Genomic DNA, 8,440 nt, shown 5'->3' on the forward strand with positions numbered 1-8,440 from the left:
TTGGGACAGCCATAGTTATAGCTATAGTAATGGAATGGACGAATGTGGATATTACTCAGAGGAACATTTTAACAGTAGCATCGCCATGGATGGAAAGCTGTCTTATGATTCATTTCAATAGCAGGAATGTATGTGCCATATTAAATAAAATACGGAATTACCTATTGACTTTTAACATCACCACAATATCAGAAACTTGGGTTACTGAAGATAAAGGTAAGGATTTTTACAAAAGCAGGAATAATAAACTAGGTGGAGTGGCGCTCTCGATTGAGGACAGCATCAACTGTGAGAAATTGGAGAACATGTGGTTGAAAATGTATTAGAATGTGTATCAATAGAACTCACGATGGGGAAAGGCAAAAAATATTGCATATATATATATATATATATATATATATGTTGCACCCTCAAAAAGAAAGACGCATCACATTCGCGTTCTTCGTTCCGGCAACTTTTCTTTCCCTGGTTGAGTTGGAGGTTACATGAAGCATTTTTTTTCCATCGAACACACATCTACTCAGTAGCTTTTTCTTTTCTTCTCTCTCCCCTTCTTATTACGTTACGAGCCACCTCAAATCTCGAAGTCTAACCAGGTCCTAACAAAATCTACTATATTTTTAGGAACTGCAGAAAAATAAAATACACCGTATTTTTTTGGACTAAAAGTCGCTCCGGAATATACGTCGCATTAGCCATAAAATGCACAATAAAGTGAGAAAACATTGATTGATTGATTGATATCTTTATTTCGACCATCCAAAACAAAAAACAAAAACAAAATGTCAAGTGGCCCACACTTTTGTGGGGTTAAACTGCAGCACCCCACTTGAAAGGCGCTTGGACAAAAGGATTTGAACTGGACTTCACTCAGTGATCATGACTGGTTTTTTTCCTTGTCTTTGGTTTATTTTCATCTTCAGCCAAACACAGCCAACACAGGTGAAAAACCTTAAAATAAACACAAATAGATGGTCAAACTCTAAACCATAATTAGTAAGCAATACAACCCAAAATCAAATACTTAGGTTTTAAATACTAAGTCAGGATGACTTAGCCAAACAGCTTTCAACCCTGGTAAGTACATACAAACATTTTTCCCGATTTATTTTTTAGCTTTTACTTTTTAGAATACACCACATAATTTACCACAATTTCACTATAATGTTGAGCATAACCATGACCCATATCAATTTTACATATTAATTTCCTAAGGCACCCAGATGTGAGCTGAAGCCCCATATTCAAATGTCCAAAGGCTCACCGGCTCCTTTTTTTGCTTCGTTTTCCAAGCTTTCCGCTGCAGTCCTGCCCTTTGGAAATGCTGCCTTGTCTAAATCATGGCAGGTTACCGTGAGCTCCAACACTCTCCCTCTTAATTAACCCCACCTGGTGCTCTCAACAGCCTGCCTCCTTGGGTGTGGCTGAGACACACCCAGGCAGAGAGGGTGCGGCTTGCAACTCGTCTCAACACAAAACAAATAACACTCTAAACAAACAAACAAAAAATAAACCAACAAACAGAAAAAATAAATAAATAATAATAATAATACATAAGTAAATAAATCAATAAAGAATGCTCGAAAAGGAGTAGGACGAAGCATAGCTTTTTAGATTCCTACCTCTTTCTCACTTTATTCATTAAACCAATGAGTCAACATATATTATAATTCTACAACAGAACACAAGTAGACACTTTCACACTTATTTTTCTGTTTCATTTTTACTTGTGTGTAGCCCTTTGGCACATTTAGCCTTTGTACCCGCTAAACAACATATTTTTGTACATTCTTTTAAACTGGTGGATATTTGGGCTTTGCTTGAGTTCCTCACTTAGATTGTTCCATAGTTTGACCCCGGTTATAGTTATACAGAAACTTTTTAAGGTTGTTCTTATGTTTAAGATTTTGAAGTTGTGATTCCCCCTTAACTTATAACCTCCCTCCCGATTCCTGAATAAGTTTTGGATATTTTCTGGTAGTTGTTTTGCTTTTGCCATATACATGATGATTACTGTTTGATAAGATACTATGCCAGTGAATTTCAATAGTTTGGATTGTATGAAAAGTGGATTTGTGTGTTCCAAGTAGTTGACTTTATGAATAGTCCTTATTGCTCTTTTCTGCAGAATGATAAGTGGCTGTAGTGAAGTTTTATAAGTATTCCCCCAACCCTCAGCACAGTAATGCAAATAGGGCAAGACAAGAGAGCAATAAAGTGTACGAAGTGAATGATAATCCAGTAATTCTTTTGCTTTGTATATGACTGCCATGCTTCTTGAAATTTTAGACGTCACGTTTTTGATGTGTGGCTTCCAACTCAGCCTGTCATCTATTATAACCCCAATAAATTTGTTTTCCTGCACTCTTTCAATTTCAGTCCCATCTATTTCTATTCGTATCTTTATGTTTGCTTTGCCAAATACCATAAACTTGGTCTTACTTACATTTAATGATAATTTGTTCTAGTCGAACTACATTTTTATTTTTTCATTTCATCATTCAACACTGATTCCACTTGTTGGATGTTATCACCTGAACAAAAGATATTTGTGTCATCTGCAAAATTGATGAGTTTTAGTTCTTTAGAGACTTTGCACATGTCATTTATATACAGAATAAATAATTTAGGGCCTAAAACTGACCCTTGTGGAACACCACAAGCTATATCCAAATATCCAGAGCAGTGATTACCCAACTTTACATACTGTTGCTGTTCTCGCAGATAATCCTCTATCCAGTCTAATACTAATCCCCTTTTCCCATATTTTTCTAATTTATTGAATAGTATATTATGATTAATTGTGTCAAAAGCTTTTTTGAGGTCAATGAAAACTCCTACTGCATGTCGTTTGTTGTCTATTGCATCTGTGATTTCCTCGATTGATTCCATTAATGCCTGTGCTGTTGATCTGTTTACTCTAAAACCATATTGGTTCTCTGCAAATAATTTATGTTTTTCCAAAAATCCATCTATTCTACTGTTAAAAAGCTTTTCCAATATTTTTGAGAGTTGTGGCAATATTGAGATAGGTATGTAGTTTGTAAAGTTGTGTTTGCTCCCAGTTTTATAAAGAGGAATGACCTTAGCAATTTTCATCTTCTTTGGGAATGTACCAGTTAAAAATGACAAGTTACAGATGTACACAAGTGGCTTTGAAATCTCCTCAATGATTTGCTTAACTAACATCATATCAATCCCATTGCAGTCGGTAGATGTTTTATTTTTGTATTGTTTTACAATGTTAATGATTTTATTTTCATCAACTGCCTTCAAAAACATTGAGTGAGAATTCCTTTCTATTAATTTATCTCTGTTGCCTACATCTGGCGCTAGAATCGGTATGTTTTTTTGCCATTTTTCGGAGAACTGATTAAAACTGTTTGCCACTTCTTCCATATTATAATTTTTAGTATCATTTATAACAAAATATTTAGGTAATTTGTGTTGTTCGGTGGCGGCTCGGTGGCGCACTGGGTAGCACGTCCGCCTCACAGTTAGGAGGGTGCGGGTTCGATTCCACCTCCGGCCCTCCCTGTGTGGAGTTTGCATGTTCTCCCCGGGCCCGCGTGGGTTTTCTCCGGGCACTCCGGTTTCCTCCCACATTCCAAAAACATGCTTGGTAGGCCGATTGATCACTCCAAATTGTCCCTAGGTGTGAGTGTGAGTGCGATTGGTTGTCTGTCTCTGTGTGCCCTGCGATTGGCTGGCAACCAGTTCAGGGTGTCCCCCGCCTACTGCCCGATGACGGCTGGGATAGGCTCCAGCACGCCCGCGACCCCCGTGGGGACTAAGCGGTTCAGAAAATGGATGGATGGATGGGGTGTTGTTCGGTACCTTCTGTAATAATGTGGTTTAGGAGAGTCCAGATCCCCTTAATATTATTTTTGTTATCCTCTAATTTATTCTTATAATATTCTTACTTACTTAATCTTATAATATTAGTTAATTTATTCTTATATCTCTTATATTTATCTTCGGTGCCTTCTGTTGTCTGTTTTATGAAGTTCCTATAGAGTAATTTTTTCTTTTTACAGGCATTTCTTAAGCCTTTCGTCAACCATGGACTGTTCTTATATTTAGTTTTTTTTATTATATTCCTTGATTGGACAATGCTTATTATATAATGAAGTGAATATAGTCATCAATTTATGGTATGCATTATTTACATCTTTTTCTTTATATATTGCATCCCAGTTCTGTTCCATTAATTCATGTTTTAGAGTAGCAATTGTCTCATCAGTCCTAATTCTTCTTTGTTGTTTATACACCCCAATTTCAGATTTGAAATTATTGTCATTTACTGTGAACACTGGAAGGTGGTCAGTAATATCAGTAATTAATAACCTGCTTGTTGTCCTGTTTTCTATTATATTGGTGAATATGTTATCAATCAGAGTAGCACTCTGTGATGTTACTCTTGTGGGTTTAGTGATTGTAGGAAAGAGACTCAGGCTATGCATTAAATTTAAAAAATCATCAATATTTTGTTGCTTATTTGGATTTAATAGATCAATGTTATAATCCCCGCAAATAAAAATATTTTTGTTGCCTTTTTGTATAATCACACTTTCTATCCATTCTGTGAATGTCTCAATGCTAGAACCAGGACCTCTATAGACACAGCTTATAATAATGTCTTTTTTCTTTTCAACACAACTCTGTATCGTGAGACATTCAAGAAGATTGTCCACCACCTGTGTCATAGCCTCCACAATCTTGAATTTCACATTCAAATCAATATAGATTGTAACACCACCCCCACCTTTCCTCTGTCTGTTATTATGTATGAATTCATAGCCTTCCATCTCAAAGTGCATTCCCTTCTCAGTCGTAATCCAGGTCTCAGAAATAGTTATTATATTAAATGGTTGTTTGAATGTGTTTAAGTAATCCCGAATGCTACTAAAATTTTTACGTAGACTCCGGCTATTGAAATGGATAATAGATAGCTTATCTTTTGTTAAGATGTCCGTATTGTACTGATCATTGCTGTAATAACAACGTGTTGTTTGTGGTGGAGAAGAAATTATTGTCTGGGTCGATGTCCTGATCTATGTCCAGAGTGCTGCTTTCACTGTAATCAAATGTTAGTTGGAGTTGTTCATGTTTTTGTATCCACTGTGTTACATGTCCATTGTTGCTTGATGTAGGTTGAGTAGTGTCCCTGAGCATTATGTTTGTGTTTTGTGTTGTTACCTCCATTCAGTTCCAAGTCCACTCCAGTTGATTTTCTATTGAGGATACTTATTCGAGCTTTTCCAGTTCCTCAACACTCCTCACCATCAGTATCTTGGCCTCTTCTGGTGATCCATTAAATTGATGTATATCTTGCAATTTCTGGTCCATGTACTCTGTATTTTTTTTCATTCTTCTCAAGTGACGTGCTTTCTTTGCAATATCCGCATTGGTCTTTGTCCATCCATCCATCCATTTTCTGAACCGCTTAGTCCCCACGGGGGTCGCGGGCGTGCTGGAGCCTATCCCAGCCGTCATCGGGCAGTAGGCGGGGGACACCCTGAATTGGTTGCCAGCCAATCGCAGGGCACACAGAGACAGACAACCAATCGCACTCACACTCACCTAGGGACAATTTGGAGTCTTCAATCGGCCTACCAAGCATGTTTTTGGAATGTGGGAGGAAACCGGAGTGCCCGGAGAAAACCCACGCGGGCCCGGGGAGAACATGCAAACTCCACACAGGGAGGGCCGGAGGTGGAATCGAACCCACACCCTCCTAACTGTGAGGCGGACGTGCTACCCAGTGCCCCACCGAGATTGGTCTTTGTAAAATGTTCATTTATGTAGATGTCTGTGCCTTTGAGCAACTTACCCTGCTTTAGAAGTGCAACTTTGTTTTTCCTGTTGACAAATTTCAGAATGACTGCTGGCTTGTCATTACTCTTTCTTCTGGGCAGTGGATGAAATGCTTCAACCTGGTTGGAGTCCATAGTTATTCCTTTAGTTTGCAGAAACTCAGCTCCCTGTTGCTCAGCTGAGCTTGCATGTTGCTCACAGCCATCGTTACCTGCCGTCACTGCCCTTGCATAAGATATGATGACAATGTCATTTATTCTTGTATATTGCTCAATGTCCACTACCCGACTTTCAAGGTAGGCAAGCCGTTTGTCCTTCTCAGCATTGAGCATACAGAGCGTCTTTACCGCTTCCACCAGTGCCAAGATGTTTTTCTGCTACATCCTTACAGCAGAAACCTCTTCCGAAAGGAAGTCAAGTGACCTTTTTATGTCCTCGACCTCCTCCGTGGACATGGTTAGTTTTTTTTCGGCCCCATATTGCTCACGTTGGTCGCAGCGATCTCTTTTCAATAGATAAGTCGCTCCGGACTATAAGTCGCACTTTGGGGGAAATTTATTCGACAAAATCCAACACCAAGAACAGACATGATCGAGAAACAACAGGCTAAATGATAGGTATGCTAACGTGACATAAACACAAACGAAGAGCTGAGAATGGGCCTGATGTAACATTCAGAGTTATTCAAATAACTATTACATAAATAACACGTTTATAAAACCATCTGTGTCACTCCAATTCATTAAATCCTTCAATTGTCCTTTAAGTAAACGATACCGCGTATGCGCTGCGCCGCTGACGTCCGACTCATCATGAGTTGCAGTTCTAAATATTCCACAGACCCATTTAACGATGTATAAAGTATATATCAAATAACTATCATATAAACAACAATATTATCAAACAGTCTGTGTCACTCCAAATCATTAAATCCATCGATCAAATTCCTCGTCCTTTGTCAACAACGCCGCGGGTGCGCCGCTGACGTCAGCCTCGTCGTTATTCCACAGATCTTGTATATAATATATATATAATAAAAGTATATTGTCATGTTGCTGCGTCACCTGACTTCCAGCCAAGCCCCAATCAAGGAATTGCCAGCACCTGCTACAGCTCGTTAGGTCCCCTACTTAACCTCTGTGTATTCTCCCAGTGGTTGTCAGTTCATCTGCTTACCCTGCCCGTGAGACCACTGCCTTTTTGTCCCCTGAACGATCTCTGTTGCCAACTGCTTCCGTAAACTGACCGACCACGCTTTGATCGCCGCCTGCCCCGACTACTTGCTCGTCCTTTGACCACGTTTCTGATCGCTGCCTGCCTCCAACTTCGACTACGCGCTGTGCTCTGCTGCTCAGCCACGCCAGCCAGACTGCAAGTCCAGCGTTCCACTTCCCCTTACCCCCTTTTCAATAAAGGATCGTGCTGCACTTTGTCGCCCTGTCTCTGTTCCGTGACATATATATATATATATATACATATATATATGTATATATATATACATATATATATATGTATGTATGTATGTATGTATGTATGTGTGTATATATATATATATATATATATATATATATATATATATATATGTGTATGTGTATATATATATATATATAGATATATATTTATATATATGTATATAGAGATATAGATATATATTGTAGCGTTAACAAAGTACCAGGAAAGATGTGGGTTTGGTAAACGGCTATTTATTTAACAAAACACGAATTCAACGAGCCAACAACTACTGAACTGTAACAATAAAAACATATACAAGTTGCTACACGAAATAAAATATATCAAATAACTATAACATAAATAGTTCACTGCCACACGGCCCCACGGCGTGGACTTCCATCCCCAGAGGTGGCACTTCCAGCCACGGAGGTGGCGTGCGTAAGAGCAGTGTCCAAGCCCCATCCACCGTCCACGGACAGCCAGCTGCCGAGCGCCGGTCCCCGACTTCCAGCCACGGAGGTGGAAGAGAGCTCTGTAGAATAGGACCGGGCGTGCGTAAAAGCCATGTCCGAGCCCCATCCACCATCCCCGGACAGCCACCCGGCCGAACGCCGGCCCCCGACTTCCATCCCCGGAGGTGAAAGAGAGCTCCGTATTGTAGGACCGGGCGTGCGTAAAAGCCATAATAGTTTTTTAAACCTTCTGTGTCACTCCAAATCTTTAAATCCGTCAAACTCTTCGTCCTCCGTGTCACTTACAAACAAATGTAGTACGTGGGGCCCTTCGTTATCTTCGTCATCCCGTGATCTAATCTTTGTCCTTTATGTAAACAACCGCCGCACCGCTGACATCACTTGCAGTTCAAACTACACTAACCCCTAAGTGATAGTCTTTACAAAGATTTCCAATGGGGAAAATGTGATCTCTTCCTTCCATGAAGTAGTCAGGTTTTATGTCTCAAATCAAAGAGACTCCGCCCATAAAGTGGACGTCATTAAGTGTACCACCCTTCTGTTCCAAAATATTGTGAAATCTCTCCTGGGTTTTTTTCTGTGGGGAATTGTGGCACCGACATAACTTTTTAATACAGTTCTATCATGTTAGCTCGCTTACCATTCCTTTAAAGCACTGGTGTCAAACTCAAGGCCCGGGGGCCAGATACGGCCCGCCA

At 39.6% G+C, this 8,440-nt stretch overlaps 1 long non-coding RNA gene across 1 annotated transcript; it reads right to left on the reverse strand.

The window, feature by feature from the left end:
• Window positions 1–729: 729 nt before the first annotated feature.
• Window positions 730–7,266, reverse strand: LOC137840239 (uncharacterized). The gene is made up of 2 exons (XR_011086753.1): window positions 1,265–7,266; window positions 730–951 (listed from the first exon to the last, which is right to left on the reverse strand). It is a non-coding gene; the product is annotated as an uncharacterized lncRNA (long non-coding RNA).
• Between the last annotated feature and the right edge of the window lie 1,174 nt (window positions 7,267–8,440).

This window comes from Syngnathus scovelli, chromosome 4, assembly GCF_024217435.2.
Source record: "Syngnathus scovelli strain Florida chromosome 4, RoL_Ssco_1.2, whole genome shotgun sequence".
In the NCBI taxonomy this organism is placed as follows: Eukaryota; Metazoa; Chordata; class Actinopteri; order Syngnathiformes; family Syngnathidae; genus Syngnathus; species Syngnathus scovelli.